Source organism: Castor canadensis, chromosome 17 (assembly GCF_047511655.1).
Source record: "Castor canadensis chromosome 17, mCasCan1.hap1v2, whole genome shotgun sequence".
In the NCBI taxonomy this organism is placed as follows: domain Eukaryota; kingdom Metazoa; phylum Chordata; class Mammalia; order Rodentia; family Castoridae; genus Castor; species Castor canadensis.
Window position 1 is genome coordinate 57,767,414 of NC_133402.1, and position 25,397 is coordinate 57,792,810.

At 36.4% G+C, this 25,397-nt stretch overlaps 1 protein-coding gene and 1 non-coding gene across 3 annotated transcripts in view; one reads left to right on the forward strand and one right to left on the reverse strand.

Annotated features, from left to right (window-relative positions):
* Positions 1–25,397, reverse strand: part of Stag1 (STAG1 cohesin complex component) — a 369,238-nt gene that overhangs the window by 305,133 nt on the left and 38,708 nt on the right. The window lies entirely within an intron of this gene.
* Positions 11,563–11,692, forward strand: LOC141418696 (small nucleolar RNA SNORA24). Its single transcript, XR_012443352.1, has one exon. It is a non-coding gene; the product is annotated as a small nucleolar RNA SNORA24 (small nucleolar RNA).

A 25,397-nucleotide genomic window follows, 5' to 3' on the forward strand; every position in this document is an offset into this window, starting at 1 on the left:
CCTTCACATGTGCACCTAACTATAACAATAGAAATGTCCTGAAAATTTAGACTAGCCCACAAAAAAAGATGAAAATTATTGCTCTGGTTAAAATGCAATAGCTAAGATGTATACATGCACTCAAGTGTGTGTTTCAGTGCAATATAAGATCCTAAGCTGGAGAAGTGGATGCTAAATGGGGGAAAAAACCCTCCAACCCCAGCCACAAAGGTACCCTGTTGTGACCAATCTTTGCTGTATATTGTTTATACATTCTGTGACTAAGCAAATATATTTATATGTTGAATGTGCATTTTTAATGATACAATTTAGAGAAAAAAGATTATCACAAACTTTTGCTATTTTGCATATTTTGTTTTCTTTTTGTAGTACTAAGGATCAAACCCAGGGGCTCACATATGCTAGGCAAGTGCCATACCACTGAACTATACCCTTAAACCCTGTTATTTTATACTTTTAACATTCAAATATTTCCATTTAAAGTTTACCACAAAACACATAAATTAACAAAACACTATCAGCAACATGTGAAAGTCGAACTAGAAACAGAAGGAACGTATCTCAACGTAATAGAGGCTATATGTGACAAGCCAACAGACAACATCATCCTAACAAATAGGAAAAAACTGAAATCATTTTCTCTAAAGTCAGGAATGAGACAAGGGTGTCCAGTCTTTCCACTCTTGTTCTATATAGTACTAGAATTCCTAGCCAGAGCATTAAGGCAAGAGAAAGAAATAAGAGGGATTTAATAGGGAAGAAGTCAAATTATCCCTATTGGCAAATGATATGATCCTATACCGAAAAGACTCTAGATCTTATAAACACCTTCAATAAAGTAGCAGGATATAAAATTAACATACTGAGTGGAACTAGTGGCTCACACCTGTAATACTAGCTACTCAGAGAGACCAGGAGGATCATTGTTTGAGGCCAAACTGGGCAAAAAGCAAGGCCTGATCTTAAAAATACCCAACACACCAAAAAAAAAAAAAGGCGGGGGGGCGGGGCTGTAGAGTGGCTTAAATGTTAGAACAGCTGCCTACCAAGCATGAGGCCCTGAGTTAAAACCCCAGGACTGCCCCCATACCCAAAATATGTTAACATACAAATCTCAGTAGTTTTTCTATATACCAACAATGAACAGGCCAAAAAAGAAATCGAGAAAACAACTTCATTCACAATAGCCTCAAAACAACAAAAAATCACCAAGGAATAAACCTAACCGAAAAGGTAAAAAATTTCTACACCATAAAATCTTGAAACAAACTGAAAAACTGAAGACGAAACCAGAAAATGGAAAGAACTCTCATGCTCATGGATTGGCAGAATATTGTGAAAATAGCTATTTTACTGAAAGCAATCTATACATTCAATGCAATTCCCATCAAACCCTCCATGTACCTCTTCACAGAAATAGGAAAGAATCAATCCTAAAATTCATATGGAAATACAAAAGACCTACAATAGACAAAACAATCCTGAACAAAAAGAGCAATGCTAGAGAGGTATCAATATCAGACTTCAAGTTATACTACAGAGCAATAAAAAAGCATGGAACTGGAACAAAAGCAGACACACAAAACCAATGGAACAGAGCAGAAGACCTAGAAATAAACCCATACAGCTATAGCCATTTGATTTTTGACATAGGAGCCCAAAACATGTGGGGAAAAAGACAGCCTCTTCAACAAATGGTGCTGAGAAAACTGGTTATCTACATGCAAAAAAACTGAAACTAGACCCTTGTACAAAAATCAATCCAAATGAATCAAAGACCTTAATGTAAGACCAGAAACTTTAAAACTACTACAGAAACTCTTGAAGATATAGGCACTGGCAGGTATTTTCTGAACAGAACTCCAACCATCCAGAAAACAAGAATTGACAAAAGTGGGACTGCATCAAATTAAAAAGCTTCTGTACAAAGGAAACAATTACCAGAATCAAGAGATAACCCACAAAATGGAAGAAAATCTTTGCCAGCTATTCATCAGATAATTCATGTTCAGATATACAGAGCTCAAAAAATTAAACAAATAATCCAATTGATAAATAGACAAATGAATTAAACAGAAAGTTCTCAGAAGTACAAGTGACTAATAAACACATGAAGAAAACGTTCAATCTCCTTAGCCATAAAGGAAATGTGAATCAAAACTACATTGAGATTTTCATAGCACCCAGTTTTGGCTATCATCAAGAAAACAAACAACAACAAATGTTGGTGAGTATGCAGGGACAGGGGATACTTCCTCATAGTCACATAGTACAGTCACTATGGAATCAGTATGGAGGTTCCTCAAAAAACAAAAATAGACCCCAGTTCTGCCAAACTAAAAACAAAATAAAAAAAGAAGTTAAAAACAGATCTACCTTATGACTCTGCCATACCATTCTCAGGCATATACATCCAAGGAATATACAAGAGAGATACCTCCATTCTGATGTTTATTGCAGCACTACTCACAATAGCCAAGCAGGGGAAATCAGCCTAGGTGAATGGTATAAAGAGGGATCAACCAATAAATGGGATTAAGAAAATGTGGTATATATACACAATGGAGAATTACTCAACCACAGAGATGAAATTATGCAGTTTTCAAGAAAACGGATAGAACTGGAGATTATCATATTGAGTAAAATAAGTCAAACTCAAAAAGCCAAATATCGCATGTTTTCGCTTATATGCAGGATCTTGATCTAAAATGATAAAAATAACAATAGTAATGGGACTTGACTGCAAAGAAGGAATCAAGAAGGGTGAGGAGAAATGGAGAGAATATGGGAGGTGAAGAGGATCAAAATTTTTATATATATGTACATATATATTTACGGAGGTAGCATAAACAAACCTATCAAATATTGTTTCTAAAAGAGAGGAGGGAAGAAGGGAATATAACAGAGGGGGTAAACTTGCTCAAGATACAGTGTACACATCTATATAGTTTTCACATGACACTACACTATACTATTAATGAATCTTAAATTTAAAAAAAAACACCAAAACAAGCATTTATCAAATATTTCAACTTTAACAACCCCACCCTCCTACACACACACACACACACACACAGCAGAGAGGAGTGAGAAAATACAGCAGTGCCATGTGTTCTGTTCAAAAGAAGACACAAGAATTACTATAGCGTTAATCTTCATATTTTGAAATAACAGTACTGATTAGACACAGGTCATTGTGAATAGGCTAATTAAAATAGAGGGAATAAAAACAGACTATACAGAACATAGTAAAATGGAGCATCCAAGCTCACCACCCCAGAAGAAAGAAGATGGAAGAAAGAACACTTAACTCCCCAAGCCAAGACTAAATGGTATTTACTCTTAGAGTGGAAGTGATTTTCACTACATTATTAGACTTTGATCATTACCCTAATACATAATTGAGATTATTCCTCTCTCTGAGAGTGGAAAAGAGAATAAGGAAGATAACTTGTTTTAGTGCTAAAACAAGAGTGACCTTAAAGACTCAAAGTAAAATCTGTTTAAAGCCCTAGAAATAGCAATGTAGAACTTAAGATCATTTAAAAACCTGTATAAGTGGGTGAAACTTTAAGAGTTGGTAAGATAACAAAGAGTTATTACAATTAAAAAGATGGCTAATATTAGCTTGAAGACACTGAATGACTGCAACTGACTAGTTATAATTTTAGTTTGTACCTCAGAATCGCTTCACCCTCTGATAAAATTGAGTTATTTATTGGGCCCACAATAAGCAGATATTTCATTTCTTATTTTAGAGAGAAAGTGGGGGAACAAATTAAAACATAGCCAGTACTAAGATCTAAAGGGAGACGAAGGACACTGGGATGCAGCTCAAATGAGCACCTGCCTAGCAAGCAAATTCTAGTACTGCCAAAAGGAGCTGAAAATTTAAAATGGTGAATTTCATCAAAAATGAGTGCTTGACATAGAGTTTGGAAAACTATAGTTTCAATATCTAAAAGAGTAACTGCAACAATCACAGGAAATAAAAACATCAGTGAATCCACAAGGTTACTTCAAAAAGACAAAACCCAAAATAAAATAATTTGTTACCGTTAGAGTACACATCACAATACTTTTTATTCTTTTTTTTCCCCTCGGTACTGGGGCTTGAACTCAGGGCCTACATCTTGAGCCACTCCAGCAGGACGTTTTTGTGTTAGTCTTTTCAAGATAGGATCTCAAAAACTATTTGCCCCAGCTGGCTTCGAACCTCGATCCTCCTGATCGGTGCCTCCTGAGTAACTAGGATCACAGGTGTTGAGTCACTGGCATCCAGCTAATACTTAATAATCTTTACAAAAAAAAAAAAGAATTAAGAGTAAAGAATTAAGCATTTTCCCTGCATTTTTAAGCAAAGATATAGTTCATCTCTGGTGGCAGAGGAAAAATCTTTTTTTATTTTGGGTTTTTTTTGGGGGGGACGGGGGGGGCAGCAATACTGGGGAATGAACTTGGGTCACTGTACTTGCTAGGCAGGCACTCTACCACTTGAGTCACTCTGCCAAGTCCTTTTAGCATTGGTTACTTTGGAAAATGTTCTCACTTTATGCCCCTGCTGTCCTGGACCATAATCTGCCTATCTGTGCTTCCCTGGTAACTAGGATGGCAATCATGTGCCATCTTCCCAGTCACTGGTTGAGGTGGGTCTCCTGAACTTCTTGACAGGCAGGGCTGCCCTGGAACTGTGGTCCTCCCAATCTCTGCTTCCCAAGTAGCTAGGATTATAGGCTTGGGCCACTGGGCTCAGCTGAAAAACTCTTTGAAATAGACAAATGTCAAAGAATAATTGTAGAAGAAATATCAGAACTATAAAACTACCATTTCATGAAATGGGAGCCCTAATGAAATAACCGATTCAGGTAATCTATCATCAATGGATTCTACCACCACCATGTAAGAAACACTGATCAAATTTAATATTACCAATGGTAGAAAAAAACTGAATCTGTTTCCCCTGAACGGAAGTAAAATAAAGTATGTTACTATCACCTACGAAACTGTTCTTGCAAAACAGGTTCAGGTAATAGTTACTCAAGCTATTTAATTTTTAAATCACTGGAAATACAGCAACAAGTTAAAAATATCTATAGAATAATTCAAAAGAAACAGAAGCTGAAACATTTTAGAAATTAACAGCCTATTTAAAAAGTTGACACCTTGGAAGGAAAAGGGATTAAAACACAACACAGACATAAAAACTTGATCCTTTCTACTACCAATACATGCACACAAAGGGGAGAGGCCACTATAAAATATTTATGAAATCAACTGAGTAAATTTAAACATAAACTAGACATTTCATACACTGTAGTAAGAAAGTAGCATAATTTTTCTTAGGGAGAATAAGGATATTATAGTCAAACAGGGCTCAGACTATGGCTTAAGTGACAGAAGGCCTGCTTACCAAGGCCTTGAGTTCAAATCCCAGTACTATAAAACAACAATTCATTCTTCCTACAGTCTTATAGAGAAATGTAGAATAAAGTGCTTATGGAAATGAAAATATATCCACACAAAGAAATGTACACAAATGTTTAAAAAGAGATCTATTCAAAATCAGTAATAACTCAAATGTCTAAAAAGTAAATGAATAAACAGGCTGTAACAAAGCAATACAATGAATCCAATTCACCATTTTTTACATGAACTACTAATACATGCAACAACATGCATGACTATTAAAAGACATTTACATCACAGTAAGAAGTCAGAGTAAAACAGTACTTATATAATTCCATCTATATGAAATTCTACAGAAAAATTCTGCTAACTTTGGTAACAGAAAGTACAACAGTGGTGGGGGGATGACTATGAAGTGAAATAGTAAACTTTCTGGAGAGCTAGCAATGTTTTCACTTGGCTGTAGTCATAGGGGCTACAAAAATCTACACAATTGTCAATCCTGAAAATGTACACTCGAAATGGACACATTATGTGTATATTACTCCTAAATAAAATTGATTTTTTAATTCTAACTTTAAAAAAAAAATTTGGCAGCACTGAGGTTTGAACGCAGGGCTTCACTCTTGCTAGGCCAGCATTCTTACCACTTGACTCACTCTACCAGCAAAACTGATTTTTTAAGTAAGTATCCTGCATATGGTGATTGATAGTTTCACTACCACCATTTATGTCAAAACTTCAAAACTGCACTGTATGCTTTAAATGCCTAGTTTACTGTATGACAATTATTCCTCAAGAAAGCTGTTTTAAAAAAAACAAAAGTGAATAGAACCTCATGTCTCACATAATTATTTATCACAAAATCCTACAAATAACTCCTTAAAATGTAGAGAACTTTACGAGATTAAAAAAAAAAAAAACCTACCAGACTGGAAAACTACTTAAACATAATTTAAACTATCAATCGATAGCAAATGTTCTTACAAAGTGTGAAATATTAAGTAACATCAGTTAAAGTAAGGCTCTGTACATTAAAGCTCACTGTGGCGAGACCTTCTGACCCAAATCTTATTTCCCATTACCATATTGTCCCCAATCAACTTCCAGCCAACAGTATTTATTTGGCATGATACAGCCATTAAGATGTGAAGATTTCTTTGGAGTTCCTGAACAGTTATTGTTCCTTCCCTGTTCTCTTTCTTCCAATGCCTGGAGCAATTACACCCATATGCAAACATGAGGCAAAGGCCAAGAACTGATCATGGACACATCTGCCCCTAAATCACTGCACCAGCACATCAATACTAGTAAGACTAGTAATTCTGCTTGTTGTTTAAGAGTCCTATTTAATCAAGCCAATGAAGTCTGTTTTTCTGTTGTTTAATGCCAAATGCAACCCTGATATAACTACTTCACTCACTTTTAAAGTTCAAATATAATACATACCACAAAAATTAATGTAATTCAGTAGTTCTTAGAATATCCACAAGGTGATATAACCATTATCACTAATTCCAGAATATTTCCATCATTCTGAAGAGATACACATTGCCAAACAATGCAATCAGCCTAAGTACCCAACAACCAATATATGGATAAAGAACATGTAATATACACAGTGGAATATTACTCATTGATAAAGAGGAATCAAATTAGGTCATTTGTAAGAAATGGATGGAACTGGAGATTATCATGTTGAGCAACATAAACCAAGCTCAGAAAGACAAGTATGAAATGTTTTCATTCATATGTGGAATCCAGATCTAAAATGATAATGGTGATGGATAACAATGAGACATGAACATAACATAAACAGGCATTGGGGGGAATGGGGACCAGGAGAGGGTACTGGACAGGTTTGAAGTACATTACATATATATACATATACATATACACATACATATGAAGACAGCATAATGAAATTTACTAAACACTGTTTGAAAAGAGGCGAGGAGAGAGGAGAATTAATGGAGTACAATAGAAGGGCATGAACTTGCTCAAAGTACATTGCACATATCCATGGAAATACCACAATAAAACCATATTGGACAATTAATCTATGCAAAAAAAACATAAAAGACCAGGTTATACAAATTATCTATAAAATGAACACAGCCCCTTGGCACTTACTAAAACTGGTATATTTTGAAAAACAAAAAGGCTAATTTTCATTTTAAAAATATTTCAAGATCCAACAAAACAATGGCAAACTGAATTTAATAGCATATTAAAAGGATTTTACACCTAGGTCTGTAGCTTGGTAGAAGAGGGATTACCTAGCATGCATAAGGCCCCTGCTCAATTAAAAATAATAATTATTATACACCATTGTCCAAGTATAAGTCACTCCTGGAATATAAGATAGTTCAAAACACCAAACCAATGCAATACATGTGATGTCTCATTATAAGGATTTAACAAAATTCAACACCCTTGCATGATTAAAACAAAACAAAACAAAACAAAAAACCTGAAGGAATGGAAACTAAGAATAAAAGGAAATTTCTTCAATATATTAGAGACTCTATATGAAAAACTGACAGCTAACATCATACCCGATGGTGAAAGACTAAAAGCTCTTCCTCTGTAAGACATGAATGAAGACAAGGATGCCCACTTTCACCACTTCTATTCAATATAGTAGTGGACGTTCTTATCAGAACAACTGGCTAGAAAAATGATATAAAAAATTCTATGGTTCGGATCACTTAATAGTGCCCAACTAAGGGCTCATAGTAAGTAAAGGGTTAGTCATCAAGGTGATGATGAACTGAGAGGTGATGAACCTTTGGGAGGTGTTGCCTTGTGGGAAATACTTAGGGCATTGAGGGTATGCCCCCAAAAGTGATTGTGGGAACCCAGCCCACTATCTCTCATCTCTCTCTCCTCCTCCCCCACCCCCTTCCTCTCTCTCTCTCTCCTTTTCTGCCCCTCCCTCCCTCCATCTCTCTCCCTCCATCTTTCTCCCTCCCTCCCTCCATCCTTGTCCCCTACCCTCTGATCCCTGCCTTGAGAGATAACTGATGGTCCTACATGGACTCTTACCAAGATGTGCCACCACCAGGCCACCTCACCAAAACTGCTTTAACTTCCAAAACTGTGAACTTCACAAGTGTTTTCAAAGCTGCCTCAGGTACTTCCTTATAACAAAAGTCCACTATTACAAAAGGCATGCAAATTACAAAGAAGTAAAATTATCTCTGTAGATGACACTAAAGATTCTACCCACAAAAAACTTACAATAAGGGAATTCAGTACATCTGCAGGATACAACATCACCATGCAAAACCCACTATATTTCTATACACTAATATGAACAATTTGAAAATGAAATTAAGAAAACAACTGCATCTATAATAATATAAAAACAAATAAAACCTAGGAATAAACCTAACCAAAGAAGCAAAAGACTGAGTTGGGGCATGGCTCACATGGTAAAGAACCTGTCTAGCAAGCATATGGCCCTGAGTTCAAAACTCCAGTGCCACAAATAAATAAACAGATAGATAAAATTTTAAAAAGCAGCAAAAGACTTATACACTGTAAACTATAAACATTGCTAATGGGGCTGGGAGCATGGCACACATGTAGAGCCTGCCTAGCAAGCATGAGGCCCTGAGTTCAAACCTCAGCACAATAAATAAATAAACTAACAAACAAATAAATAAATAAAATTTTGAGAAGCAGCAGCAAAAGACTTATATACTATAAACTATAAATGTTGCTAATATGGCTGGGGGCATGGCTCAAGTGGTAGAGCATTTGTCTAAAGGAGCATAAAATCCTGAGTTCAAACCCCAGTTCCACTTCTGGGTACACACCCAAAACATGTGAAAGCTGAATCTCAAAGAGATATTTGTACAACCACATTCATAGCAGCATAACTTGTTTTGTTTTGTTTTGAGATGGGGGGGTCTCATGTTTCCCAGGATGTCCTCCAATTCCTAGGTGAGCAATTCTCCTGCCTCAACCTCCTGAGTAGCTAGGGCTACAGGTACATGCCATGGCACCCTGTAAAGAAGCTTTATTTGTAATAGCCTAAAAATAGAGGTAGAAGCAACCCAAGTGTCCCTTAATAGATGAATGGATACTATGCAATACATGTACAAAATGGAATTATCTAGACTTAGAAAGAAAGGAAACTCTTACACATCATGGATAGATCCTGAGGACATTATACTAAGTTAAATAAATAGCACAAACAGCCAAATATATCCTTACACTTAACATGGGCATCTGGATTGGTCAAATTCAGAGACAGAAAGTAGAATGGTAGTTGCCAAGGGCTATGGGGAGGGGGAGGTAGAGTTTGTTTTAATGAGTGCAGACTTTTGTTTTGCAGAATTTGAGAAGTTCCTGAGATTGGTTGCAGAACCACTGAGATATTTAAATATGATTAAGATGGCAAATTTTATGTAATGTATACTTTAACACAGTTAAAAAAAGAAAAAAAAACTAGAGCTAATGTCACACTTGGCATAAAACTAGAAGTTTTTCCACTAAGATCAGGAACAAAGAAAGGACATACCTTATCTTTTCAAAAATGTATTGGAAGTCTCAGTTAATGTAAGACAACAAAATGAAACAAAAGATAAAATAGGAAGGAAGAAATCAAAGCATGCTAAAAGGTGACTGTAGCAAAGTCTATTTACAAAAGTCAGTCATTTTCCTATATACCAGCAACAAAAAAATAGAATTTCAAATTAAACTCTCAATACCATTTATATTAGCACTCCTTCCCTGGCAAATCTTGGTTAACTTGACTGGACTGAGAGAGGCCTAGAAAACAGGTAAAGCACACTTCTGAGAGTGTCTGGCATGTGGATCAGAGTGAGGAAGATCTGTCCTGACCATAAGCAGCACCATCCAGTCTGGGGATCCAGATGGAACAAGCTCACACACTCAACAATTCTTGAGCAGGCGCACTTTTTGCTACTGCCATGAACTATGGACATCAGACTCCACATTCTTTAGCCTTTGAGCATGGACTTGCACAAGTTAACTCTCCAGGACTTCCAGGCATTCAGCTTTGGACAAGAGTTGTATCATTGGGCCCTCTTGTTCTGAGGCTTTCAGCTTCTTGAACTAAGCAGCTACTGCTTTCCTGGCTTTCCAGCCATTGTGGGATTATTCCACTACTCATTATGTAAGCCAATCTAAGAAATGATCTAACAAATGATCTTATAACTTTATATATGCATATTATAATAGGACACCCATATGCATATGTACATGTAAATCCTACTGATTATGTCCTCTGGAGAATCCTGAGTAATAACAATGTAAGCCATTGTCAGATATAAATCTAACAAAGCATGTACAAGATACATGAGGAAATTATAAATTCTGATGAAAGAAACCAAAGAACAACTAAATACCTGAAGAAATATCCCATGTTTCTGTATAGGAAAACTCATTATTATTGAAGGTATCAGTTCTTCCCAACTTCATCTATGAGTCCAACACAATTTCATTCAAAATTTCAGCAAATTTTTCTATCAATATGGACAAACTGATTCTAGTTTATATGGACAAGCCAAAGCTTAAAACAGCCAATATGATTAATATTGAAGGAGTTTTTAAAAAGACCGAAAACTGACACAACTTTAAATCTTACTATAAACCTACATAATCAAAACAGTGTTGTATGGTGAAAGAACAGACAATTAGATCAATGGAACAAAACAGAGCCCAGAAATGGACCACAAAAATACAGCCAAGTGCTATTTGACATAAAAACAAAGGCTATACAACAGAGAACAGAGAAAAGACAACCTTTACAAGAAATAGTGTTGGCACAACAGAACATCCACAAATGAAGAAATTAATACAGACACAAGCTTTTATTTTAACTGAATGGATCACAGGGCTAAATATAAAAGGTAAAACTATAAAACTATCAAGACAGTAACAGGAAAAAAATCTAGATGACTTTGGTCCATAGGTGACTTTTTAGAGACAACACCAAAGGCATCATCCATGAGAAAAAAAAATAGTTAAGTTGGACTTTAAAACTTCTGCTCTCTGCTGGGCACTGGTGGCACGTGTCTGAAATCCTAGCTACTTAGAAGGCTGAGATCAGGATGACCAGGGCTCAAGGTTAGCCCCAACGAATAATAGTTCACAAGACTCCATCTCCAAAAACTAACTATACTCCATGTATCTTTGGGACCTGTCAGCTGTGGCAGTCTCCCTTCCTAGCCTGGAAGAGCATATTCTCGTTTATTAGCAAAGCTGTCACCATATAATTCGTATCAGATTCTAATTTGCACAAGTAACATTCTTCTCTGTTAAAAACATGCAGGACACCAGGTTATCTGGCAAACTGTACTAAATTGTTGTTAAAATGTTTCTAGGAAGCTAAACTTTAGAGTTAATCGGACAGCCTTCTTCACTGATTTGCTGGCATTTTGTAACTTAAATAACTAGTTGAACACAAAGTAACTGAGTGAACTGTTGGGCTCTCAAAACAAGTATACAGATCTGAGTTTTATAAAGCTGGTTTACTTATAGATACCAAAAATCCAAACTTATAAATGATGAAGTCTTACACAATACCTTGCAGTGGATCATCAAAACATTAAATCTCAGGGAATGGATTTTTTTAATCATGTTATGGAAACAAGCAGCACTATTTTCAATATAGGCCTGAATTATACAAATTAGTGTTTAAGGTATTTTCTTGTTGTATTAATTAAAATGACTAACTGATATGGGGGGGGAGCAAAATGAACTGGAGGTATGGGTCAACAGAGCACGTGCTTTGCAAGTGCAAAACTCTGAGTTCAAACCACAGTCCCATCCCTCCACCAAAAAAAAAAAAAAAAAAAAAAAAGATCAAGCCACAGACTGGGAGAAAATATCAGAAAACAAGATGCCCAATATAGGACTGTTGTCCAAAATATAAAAAGAATTCTTAAAACTCAACAAGAGTCAGGTATGAGTGCTCACACCTATAATCCTAGCTACTCAGGAGGTTGAGATCAGAAGCACTACAGTTCAAGGCCAGACCAGGCAAAAAGTTCAGGAGACCCTATCTCAACCAACAGCAGTTCATGGTGGTTCATGCCTGTCAGCCCAATTACACAGGTCCCTTGAGATCAGGAGGACTGCAACTCAAGTCAAAAAAAAAAAAACAAAAATTGCAAAGCCCCATCTCAACAGAAAAAAGTCGGGTGTGATGGTACACGCCTGTCATCCCAACTATGGCGAGAAATGTAAAATAGGAGAATGGTGGACCAAAAGGTAGAGCGCCTGCCTAGCAAGCACAAAGTCCTGAGTTCAAACCTCAGTACTAACAAAGAAGGTGTGGTGGGGGAAGGAAATACCAACAAGAAAATGAACAACCCAACTAAAAAATAGGCAAAAGACCTTAACAGACACCTCACTAATTTGGCAGTTTCTTACAAAACTAAACATATGCTTATTATAAAATACAGCAGTTCCAATCTTTGGTAATTACCCAAATTAGTTAAAATTTTCATCTACACAAATTCCTATACCACAGATTTTTACAGCAGCTTTACTTACAATTGGCAAAACTTGCAAGCAACCAAGACTCCTTCAGTAACTGATTCAAAAAATATTATCCAGTCCTAAAAAGAAATGAGCTGTAAGTCATAAGAGACATGGAAGGACTGTGGCTCACACCTGTAATCCCATCTACTCAAGAGGCAGAGACCAAGAGGATGGAGCTTCAAGGCCAGCCCAGGCATAGTTGGTTAGACACCATCTCAACAAATAAAAAGCTGAGCATGGTGATGCACACCTGTCATTCCAGCTATGCAGGAGGCATAAATAGCAAGATCATTACCCAGGCCAGCCTGGTCAAAAACACAAAACTCTGTCTGAAAAACAGGTAACACAAAAAAGGGCTGTAACTGAAGTTGTAGAGCACCTGAGGCCCAGAGTTCAAGCCCTAGCACTGCCCAAAAAAAAAAAAAAGACATATAAGAACTTTAAATTCATATTACTAAGTGATGTAGAGCATGGTGGTTCACACCTGTAATTCCAACTATGTGGGAGGCAGAGGTAGGAGGATCTTGGTCCAAAGGCCATCCTAGGCAAAAGCTAGAGACCCTATCAGAAACAAACAAAAGCAAAAAGGTCTAAGGGCATAGCTCAAATGGCAGAGTGCTTTCTTACCAAAGTAATGCAACACCCTGAGTTCAAACCCCAATACTGCCAAAATAAATACATAAAAAAACAACCTAAGTGAATGAAGCAGTGTGAAAATGCCATATATTGTATGACTCCAAGTGATGACATTCTGGAAAGGCAATACTATGGAGACAATAAAAAAGATCAGCAATTGCAAAGGGATGGGGAGTGGGAAAGATGAACACTCAGAACACAGAAGATTTTTAGAGCAGCAAAATTATTGTGTATGACCCTAGAATGGTAGGTTTATGTTGTGTGTCTGTCAAAACCCACAGAATGAACCACCAAAAGTAAAACCTATGGTAAACTATGGACTCTGGGTAATAATGATGTGTCACTGAAGATTCACCAACTATACCAATGTACTAAAGAAACTGTGGAGTAGAGGGACATATGGAAACTTCATTTTCTGCTCAATGCTACTACTAATCTACATCTTTTGTCTGACTAAAAGGAATGAAATATTAATAAACACACCAACAATGATGAATCTCAAATGTAAGAGACCTGGTGAAAAGAAGTGAGACTCAGAAGTTTCATATTGGAGGACTGGATTTATGAGAAACATTCTGATCCTCAGATTGGGAAAAGGGCTGACCACATGGAACATGAGGAATTATTGAAACTCTTCTATATTTTTATTCTGTTGCTAGTTACACAACCAATATACTTACTAGGATGGACATGGTGGTTCATGCCTATAATCCTAACCACTTGAGAGGTAAAGATCGAAATTCAAGGCTAGTTCAGGCACAAAAAAAAAAAAAAGTTGCTGAGACCCTATTTCAAAAACTCTCCCATTTACAATTTTTAAAATCAGAATAAGTAGCTTAAAAAGTTGATATATATGTACAAATTTGGCAACTAACAAATCTATTTCAGATGCATTTTCTATTAACAGGCATCATTATCAATTTACAAAAAGAGGAAACTCCAAGTAAAGGGGAGACATGATTTGCCCCAAGACTGAGTAACAAGTGACAAAGACAAGATTTAAACCTTTAACCATCCTGCCTCCTGATAGTTAACCTGTTAGGTCAATTCTTAAAGACTAGTAATTGATATCCCCCATCTTAAGACCTATTAGTGCCTAGAACAATTGTTGCAAAGTAATTTTTCTTAAGATGACCCCTTATTTTCTGATGGTAGTACTTCGTTCTTCTTAGAATCCTTTTTCATACCATTAAATGAATTTGTGAAAAACATATCTTTCTGTTTTCCTGCTATTTTAAAAGCATGTAAATCACTGTTTCATATAAATCACTATTTCCTATAAAATTGGGGCTCCTCTTTAAAAAAAGAAATCTGTTGTGCAGAATCATTTTAGAAGGTTTGAGAATTAAAAAACGTTGGCAGAGATGCTGTTCCCATGGAGACTCTTAAGCAAAAATCTTTATTGCTGCACTTTTGTACCAATTCAACCACACCTACTTCACAGTAAGAATCAAGAATTGTTTCCTATTTTGTCTACATTAAATATCCTAACAGAACTAAGCTACACTGTTTAGAAAATGATGCCTATTTCCAGGTGCTTACAGTTTTTATTCTTTAGATTTGCTAATCAGTTATATTACTGAAAAGATTCAAACCATCTCTTTTTTTTTTTTGGGGGGGGGGTGCTGTACTAGGGTTTGAACTCAGAGTTTCATACTTGCTAGACAGGCACTCTACCAGTTAAGTCATTCTTTCAGCTCTCAAAGGATCTTTTGATACTATTAAAAATGTCTACCTTCAATTTCTCACCAACCTTCTTCATTTTATAGGGAAATAATGTCTTTGATGCGATTACTGCTGTATTCAAATACTTAAGTATTTCATCTTTGGTCTGATTATTTATTCCTACAATCAAAAATTGTTCCTATCTAAAGAATTAGTCAAGTGCATTTCCTTATCATCTCTTGACAAAAGTGACCTGATAGCCTTCACATCCTTCGATGTTTTTCACTTCGTAACTATGTTCACATCAGCAAGACAAGAATTTTAAAAGCTATTTTAAAATTTTTAGATTGTCTCATATTACAGACAATCTAAAAAGTATTTTTTTTCCTCTTTCTTAACTCTATGACAAGGATATTTTCCTATTTCTTCTGGTTAGACATAAGAAAAAAGTAAAGGATAAATAAAAATGAAAAAGTTTTACAAGCCACACATCTGTAATCCTAGCACTTGAGAGGCAGAGGCAGGAGGATCATGCGCTCAAGGCCAATTTGGTTACATTGTGAGTTCTAGACCAACCTGGACTATAGAGCAAAACCCTGTCTCAAAAATCCAAAACATTTTCAAACTTGAACTAAATTTACAAAACTTAACAGAATATTCTAAATTAAATGAACTGTATAGTAAAGCATATTGAATCTGGGCCATCTTTCACACCTATGATTATCAGTAGTCTGTAACAAAAACAATTATTTAAAAGAAAAGCCATGAGATGAACCAAATCCTGTGTTGGAAGGTACAGATTTTATATAAGTTTTTTGAATACGTAACTTATTATTGAATTTCAGAATGGGGACTCACATGGCAGTTTAATTCACAAACATATTTTCTTTTAAAATTGTATTTTCTTTGATTAACCTTCATTTAAAACAATCTAAGATGCTTTGGATATTTTTAATTTCAATAACTAAGATTATGATGACTTCCTTGTCATAAAATGCAGGATTTTGTTCTGAAAAGTCAACATCACAGTTTACATTTCTATTTTCATTGAAAAGTAAGCTATAATTTTCCTGAAGTAAACATCAATGATAATGTCCCGAAGTTCTGAGTAAAAAATAAAAACATCTTTCAGGTATTAAATCTATACATGCACATACACGAGTTGAGTTTGAAATAAATCAGAAATCAAGGCATTTTAAAAAAAGTGGTATGAAAAACTGCATAAAGAACCTATGATTTTTAAGTGACAAGAATTGCAGTTTATGGGCTGGTGGAGGGATAACAGCGCTTCTCTAGCAAGCATGAGGCCATGAGTTCAAGCCCCAGTAATGACAAAAAAAAAGAATTGCAGCTTATGACAATGATTATAAAAGTACCAATTTTCTGTAAGTTAAGCAAGATCTGAATAAGTTCAATAAGTCAAACTACATTCAGAGGCTTTCACTATTGTCCTCCAAGGTAGAAAGGCCTTTTTAAATTTTTTACATTTTATGCTGTAGGTTTATGTGTGTATGTGTCTTTTCGTACTAAGCACACACTCTATCACTCAGGTACAACCCCAATCGGTAGGTACATTGGCAAGTTGATTAAAGAAGATAATTGTCAACTGCAAAGAAAATTGAAATTACACATCTGTTTACTAGAAATAAATTTTATGATTTAGTAAACTTTGATATTTTCTTTTTTAAACAATGAGTTTCATTTTTTGGAAGCTTTACATATGATGAAACATGACAAAACATTTAATTATATTTCCAATAAGAGAAAAGCAAAACAGAAATGTATGATTTTTCATCTATCAGAAAAGTAACTAAAGACTCATAATATTCAGTGTTGGCAACACTTTCTCTGAAGGTGGAGGGTATAAACTAAAACAGTTTATTACGAGAACAAATTAGGCAGAACCTATCAACAATTCTAATAACCTAATAGGTAGAAAGGCAATTGGGAACAAAGATCTAAAAGAAAACATGTGAGCTGGGTGTGATGGCTTACACCTGTAATCCTAACTATTCAGGAGGCAAAGATTGGGAGGATCTCTGAAGTCAGCCTGGGCAAAAAGTTCATGAGAACATCCTATCTCAACCAATAAAAGCTTGAAGAGGTGACACGCACTTGTCTTCCCAACTATGCAGGAAGTGTAAATAGGAGGATCATGGTTCAGGTGGGCCAGGCATAAAATCGAAACCCTATTCAAAAAATAAAGCAAAAAAGGGCTGGGAGATATGGTTCTAGTGGAGGAGGGGGAAGAGAAGGGGGAGGGGAAGAGAAAGGGAGCGGGGAGGGCAGGGGAGGGCAGGGGAGGGGGGAAGAGGGAGAAATGGAGAAGGAGAGGGAGAAATGGAGAAGGAGAGGGAGAAATGGACAAGAGGGAGAACAAGGAAGGGAGAGAGGGATGGAGGGACCCAGGGAGGGAGAGAGGGAGAGGGAGGAACTGATGTCACTACTGAGAAGTGGTGGAGACTTTGGAAGGTGGGGCCTAGTTAGAGTTATTGAGAACATGACTTTGAAGGGGAGAGTGGGACCTACCCGCTTCCTCTCTTTCTTTACTACCCTGCAGCCACCTCCTCTGCCTTACCAAAGGCCCAAAAGCAACAGGGCCATTAGATTATGGACTGAAACCTCTGAAACCATGAATCAAAATAAGCTTTTTCTCCTTTTTGTTTATCTCAAGTGTTTTGACACAGCAACAGAAAACTAAAACAATGCTATACCATATATGGATATGATATGCACATTTAGATCCTAAAAAAGTATTATGTAGTTGTTATAAAAAGAACAGCCCATAGCAATAAAAGTTTGTAAGCTGTGGAACAAGAGGTATAGTATGAGCCTGTATCAGTTTTCTTGGGCTACCATAACAAACTGCCACAAATATGGTGACTTAAAACAGAAATTTATTCTCTTAGTTCTGCAGGCCAAAAGTCCAAAATCACGAAGTCCACAGCCCCACTCCTTCTAAAAACCCTAAGAGGAAAGTCACACTTTGCTTCTTCTAGCTTCTGATGCTCCAGGTGTTCTTTGACTTGTGGCTTGCATAACTTTAATCTCTGCTTGCATCTTCAAGTTGTTTTCTTCCCTATGTTTTCCCATGCTTGCCTCTCTACATATGTCTTCTTTTCTCTTCTACAGAGACTTGTCAGTAGATTGAGGGTTCACCCTGATCCAAGATAATCTCATTTTGAGGTCTTTAGTTAAGTCCAAATTTAATTGCAGAAACTGCCCAAAGTCACATTCACAGCTTCCAGCAGTAAAGACATGGACATATCCTTTGGGGACTACCCTTTAACCTACCACAAACAGTTATATATTTCATTTCTAATCATCTCTATGTATAAGCATGTGCATATCAGTGACTAGAATAAAGAATATAGAAAACTATTAATAGTGTTACCTTTCCAGAAGGGAAGGAGAATTTTAAAATGACAGGATATTCTCGCTATTTTATACACCTCTGAAAAAAATGTAAATAATGAACATTTACTCTTCCACAACCCTAAACAACCACTTCACCCTCATTTAATGTCTTTAATCCTTCAAGAAATCTTAACTTAGCTTCCCACTTCTCTGAGAAAACTGAAAGATTCAGGAAACTTCCAAAAGTAAAAACCCCACATCCAGCAACCCACCAGCACCTACACCCACATACTTTGCTTTTCCTCCAATTACCTAGTTAAAGTGCCACTACAATTCCTCATTTTCTTATGCCAATTTTTCACTGTCCTGGACCATTCACATCAGCACAGAAACAGTTTCAATTTCATTTAAAAAATAATCTTCTACTCTAGATACTATACTATTTCTTTGCTCAGGTCTACAGCAAAACATCTTAAAGACCTTTCTATACTTCGTCTTTACAATATCTCTCAATTCTCTTCCCTTCCCTTTTTTCCTCTCCCCCATCTGTGAAGGTAGAGATTAAACCCAGGGCCTTGTGCATGCTAGGCAAGTGCTGCACCAGTGAACTACACCCACAGGCCTAGCTGTCTTTTGGGATCACTCTAGAAAACTTTTTCCTCCCACCACACCACCAAATCAACTAGTAGGGATCACCATTAATTCCACTGAGTTATTAAACTCAGTGATTAATTCTCAGTCCTCACCTTAACCTGACCTATCAGCAGCATTAGTGTAAACTGACAATATATGGGCTTTCAAGACATCTTACTCTCCACTCTCCTATCTTCCCTTACTGATGCCAATTTGCTGGATCTTCCTCTCCGCCCCAGCTACTTAAGGTTGGAATACAAAACTCTAAACAAAATAACCCACAGCAACCTTCTCTGTCTACACTCAGTCCTTGGATGATTTCATCTAGTCTTACAGTTTAAGGATCATCTAAAATATTGACTCTTAATTTTATATCTCTAGCCCAAAAACCTTTACCAGATTCAGATTTGAATTAAACTTTTACAACTCCCTATACTGAGTTGGAACTCCCTACACTGCATCTCCATAAATTATCTACAAGCCTAACTCTCCCACCTGCTGCCTACTGGATCTCTGATTACCAATAGGTTTATTCTTACCATTTGTCTTAATCCACACAGACTGCTGTAAAATACCACATTAATTAATAATACAAAATAAGCTGGGTAGTTTTAAAGCAAAAGAAATTTATTTCTTACAGTTCTGGAGGCTGGGAATCTGGGATCAAAGTGCCAGGAGTCTTGGTGTCTGGAGTTGAGGACCTGTTCATTATTGACAGTGTCTTCTACCTGCATCCTCACATGGAGGGAAGGGAAAGGCAGCTCTCTTGGGCCTTTTTATAAGGTCAATAATCCTCCTAATAAGGGCTCTGCCTTCATGACCTAATGACCACCTCCCAAAAGCCCCACCTCAATACCATGGGGGAGATGGGGTAAAAATTTAACAAAAAGAATTTTGGTGAAACACATTCAGACCATAGCCCCATTCTATTTAAAATTGCAAATTTCTGCCTTCCAACACTCTCAACCCCTTTACCTTGCTCTACTTTTTCTTTTACAAAAGATTACTTAACACCTACCTTTAATTTACCTACTTGTGTAAATTTTTTATACTGTGCTCTCCTCTCCAAACTGAAATATAACTTCCAACAGGACATAAGTTTTTACCTCATTTGTTCACTGATTAAGTAGAGTCTTTCATATAGCAGACACTCATATGTTTGTTGAATATTTTTATTTATAAAAGACCAGTCTTCATTCTACTAACACTTGTAGTCATTTGCTACCCAAATTTCACATCTGTCTACCAGTATCACTCTATTTTTTTTTCATTAAAGATAATCAGGCGAGACCTCCTCTGAGACAACTCAACATTTCCTAACCACTAAACCAATTTAGTTTCATTTTTTTGGAGTCCTTTCCCATCCTGAGGGTGGGGAGGACTTGAGGACTAAACACCAGGGCCTTGAGCATGCTGGACTCAAGTACTTTACGTATATATCCCCAGTCCTTAGTTTCAGTTTTACATTAACTTACTTTAAACTCATTCTTATTTTAAAGCTCTCTTGTTTAACCAACTCCTGCCAAATTACTTTCCTGTTTTAACAGAAGATTTTAGTTTGGTATTTTTTACTTCCTATTTCCTTTTATTTCAGGGGAGGGGAAAGGTTACGGAGAATATGGAAAGGAATCATCTGGGCAATCTTTTCCAAAACACAATGTCTTCCTTTTCTACTCCAACCCTACATATACACATTCAGTTTACCAAAGGGAGACATAAGCTACCTGAAAAATCTTAGTAGATGGTAATGATATAATATAATCCCAGTCATTAGGCTGACCATCATTGAATTAAAATATATATAATGACCACTACAGCTTGTGATTCATAATCTTTAAGCCCCTATGTCCCAGGTTTTCAGAAGAATCAGTAAGAAATTAATTTTAAGTAGATCTGACGCATCTTAGAACATAAAAAGGACCCTCCCAAATAGACTTATCACATCTACATGATTACCTTCAAAATACTGTGCCTATTACCATGTTACAGACCTTCTTTCTTTCTCTTACCTGCAAATGTTTACAAACTTACTTTAGATATTCAAAACTGTCCTGTTGTTGAAAAGAAACTACTCTTCCTTTTCTCTACCGTGCTATGTTCTTCTATTCACCTACCATGTGATGATCCTTCCCAGTCCCTTATTTCAGAATACCTCTCAAATTATTCTTTGCCTAGAAACCATTCATTAGAGCAGATATTTATTTAAAATGACTTCTGGGCATTTGACTGCTTGGTCAAGCTGCCCACCCTCAGTTTTTTTGGGGGGTGTACTATCACTTTATGATCAATCTGCCCTAATAAATCTAACTTTGACTTAAATAAATCTGCCCTATTAAAGACTTTTTAAAAATGATTTCTGGATATTCTGTTATTCTCCATTCCTGTTGCTAAGCCATAAAGCACTAAGGAAGACATGAAGAAAAAGCATTCTAACAGATACTTGCTGCTTTTGTTGAAAAACACTGACTCCTCACTTGGGTCCATGAATTAACTAAAAGAAGAAGAATATTTTGGCATTCCTGCCTCCATTCTGTATCTCTGTCCTATGCTCTAATACATCCATTCACCTTGCAGTCACCTTGGAATCCAGGCAGAACAGCACTGATCAATATCACATTTACAAGGAAGACAGAGAAAACCGCACCCAAAGAAAGGAACAGTCTCTCCACACGACAGGGATAAGTTCACCAGAACTCCTCCCCAAATAAGGCCTGAGATAAGGACCAACCAGGCCATACCTATGACTGGGACTGTTTTACAGTGCATACCTTCCACCCACCCTTAATTCTTTTTTTTTTTTTTTTTTTTGGCAGTACTGGGGCTTGAACTCTTTTTCTATTTAAATCAACATGCTGAAGTACTTGCTTTGCCTCTTCCCATGGCTACCCGGTGTCAGTAATAAATCTCCTTTCTCTGCTCTTCACCATTACTAGTCTCTTTATTTGGCAAGTGGCCAGACTAGTCATGTGAAAATCCTGGAGTTGGGAATGAGGCCTAAAACTCAGGTTTGGGGATCAGCAAACTGGATTTCTAATATGAGTCTACTGAATAACTACAAGTACTTAATCTTTCAAACTCATTCTCTCATCTGTTAAAAGAGCAAATCAGATTAAATTATTTCAAAAGTTCATCCCAGCTACACAAAGAGTACATAAGTGCACTCACAAATATTTTAGGTAGACATACATAACAATGCCTAATTTGAGTTAGTGCACCTTCAGAAAACTTTAAATACTGTATTTTAAAAATATCTAATTTATCCTGGAAAAAAAACTCGCAAAAAATGGTCTCTTTTTGTAAAACTGGTTTTTATCCTTGAACTTTTTTATTCTTGATTAAAACTTAACCTCTCATCTCAGCATGAGGATCAGAAATTCAAGAGTACAGAAGGAGACCTTGTCTCAAAAATAAAAATTAAAAAAAAAACTTCTCACTGACACGCCAACACCATATTCTAGCCTCAAATGTCAAGTTGTGTGGATCTATAAATAAAAAGTCTTAAGAAAGAAACTTGGGCTTGTTTAGAGAGGAAAAGAGAGAAAGAATCACTATTTCAATGAAAAACATCAATACCCATCATAGGAATCGTATTTACACTATAAGAATAAGCAGTGATTTTTCTACATTTTTACTTAAGTCCTGAAAGTCTGCATCCTATAATCAAAAGTATCTCAGTGAAATTAAAAAAGAGCCAGAACAACCTGATCTTGTTTCTTACCCATGCCACTTAACAGTTGGTATGTCCCTTAGCTGTAAATATATTTAGCCTCTTCAAGCATCAATTCTTTCAGCTGAAAAAGGTAATACCTATCTTATATGAATGTTCTAATAATTAAAATAAATAATCTAATATATCTATCAATGTTTTTGACATATAATCACCACTCAATAAAAGACAGCTATTACTTTTGAGAAAAATCATTTTCTAATACCTTCCTTGTATGTACTGAACCTTCCAGTGAAGTCTGTTAAGTCACATAATTATAAGGAGCTATTTTTTTGCCCCCCACAGTTAAAATACTCAAGTTTGATTTTAACTACTGAATCTAACCAAAGCTTATTCTTTTAGTTTTTTTTGTTTTTTTGTTTTTTTGTGGTACGGGGTTTAAACTCAGGGCCTTGTATTTGGCTAGGCAAGAGCTCTATCACTTGAGCCATGCCCCAGTCCTTTTGGCTTTAATTTACTTTTCAGTTATGGTCTTGAGCAGGTGGCCTTGTTTTTTAAGATAGAATCTCACTAACTTGTTTGCTCTGGCTGGCCTGGAAATTTAATCCTCACATCTCCAATGGTCTTCTGTTACATTTTTTAAAGCAAAATCACTACATGTCAAAATTATTTCTAATAAATATTAGCCAATATTAGATTAATTTAAATTACTAAATTAAATCCACAAATGTAACTTACAAGGTCACTTATAATGCCAGAATCAAGTAAAGTTAGGTCTTTTCTGTCAAAAGAGTTAATGTAAAATTACCACTGTCTAGATGCCAGCTAACCTCCCTGAACTGCTGCCTACATACTTTGTGAAACGTTGCTTGACCCTACAAGGTTCTTGTGGTCAAACAAAGAGCTGTTTATCACCAGATGTCCTAATCTCAAACTGCTTATTTAAAGATGAATATCATCCAAAAGAATTTTCTTGTTCTCCCTGCTTAAAGGTCCCCCTTACCCCAGGTACCCCCTTTTCTAAGTAACCAATCACAGGGCTGGTGGAATGGCTCAAGTGATAAGAGTGCCTGCCTAGCAAGCACAACACCCTGAGTTCAAACCCCAGTGCCACACAACAAAAAAAGTAACCAATCACAAACACTGTAAACCCAAACCAGTCATCAGGGTGAGGGGCAGAGAGATAAAAATTGAGCTGACTCCCCACTCAGTGTGTTCTGCCTATGAGACTATGGTCTGTGGCTGCAGCCTTTGCAAAAAGAAAATTTTTTCTTTTTGCCTTGCTGAACAACTCCTGAGTATTTCTTTGATCATCGTTTGGGAATGGCATGTCCAACAATACCTGAACTTAAATTCACTTTAATTTCCAGGTTCATCCACAGATTGTAAGCCAGAAATTTGTTTGGAGGCAGTATCATAGCAGAGTAAGAAGCTCCAAGAAAAGTCCCTCTGCTAAAATAATTCTTGAGGTAGCAAGAAGTATTAGTAACAACTACAATCACCCTCTTTTATCCAAAGTTTGCTGTTCAAAGTTTTCAGTTACCTACCGTCAGTAAACTGTGTTCCAAAAACATTCAATGGGAAATTCCAGTAATAAAAAATTCACTGGTTTTAAACTGCACACTGTTTTGAGTAATGGATGAAATGTGGTGCCGACCACTCCTTCTCACCTAGGATGTGAATCATTTCTTTGCCCAGAGAAACCATGCTGTAAAAACTACCCACCTATTAATCATGTAGTAGCCATCTCAGTTATCAGACATACTGTTGTGATACTGTAACGGTTGTGCTCAAGTAATCCTTATTTTATGTAAGAATGACCCTGAAGTGCCAGAGTAGTGATAACTGCAATTCAGATATACCAAAGAGCCAAGCTCATGGGAAGGCTGAGGCAGGATGATCACAAATTTGAGGTCAGCCTAGGCTACATAGATCCTGTCCCAGAAAAACAAAAAGCCAAATATGCCAAGAAGAGGCTAGATATCAAGTGCTTCCTTTAAGTGAAAAGATGAAAGTACACTGAAATATTTTGAAAGAGACAGCAACCAGTCACATAATTATTAATTATTATTATTCTTTTTTTTCAGTGAGGGGGCTCAAACTCAGGGCCTTACCAAGGCTAGGCAAGCACTCTATCATTAAGGCACACTCTCAACTCTAATTTTTCTATATGATATTAATTATTGTGGTTAACCTCTTATTGTGTCTAATTTATAAAATAAAATTTATTAGAGGTATGCATGAATTGGAAAAAAAAAAAGTACACAATGGGCTTGGAACTACCCTCGATTTCAGACATCTACTGGGTATTAGAACATGTTCCCAGTGAGTAAGGGAGGGGAAATACTGTACAGTCAAATGTACAGTATCCATACAGGGCTTGATGAAGAAAAGGACCCGTTAACTTTTATGAGTTGCTACAGTTTTATATAGCAGCCACCATTCCTAGCAACCAGCTATGCAGCAAGCACCCATGGGTGCTTAATATTAGTAAGCTGACCAGCCCAAGTTT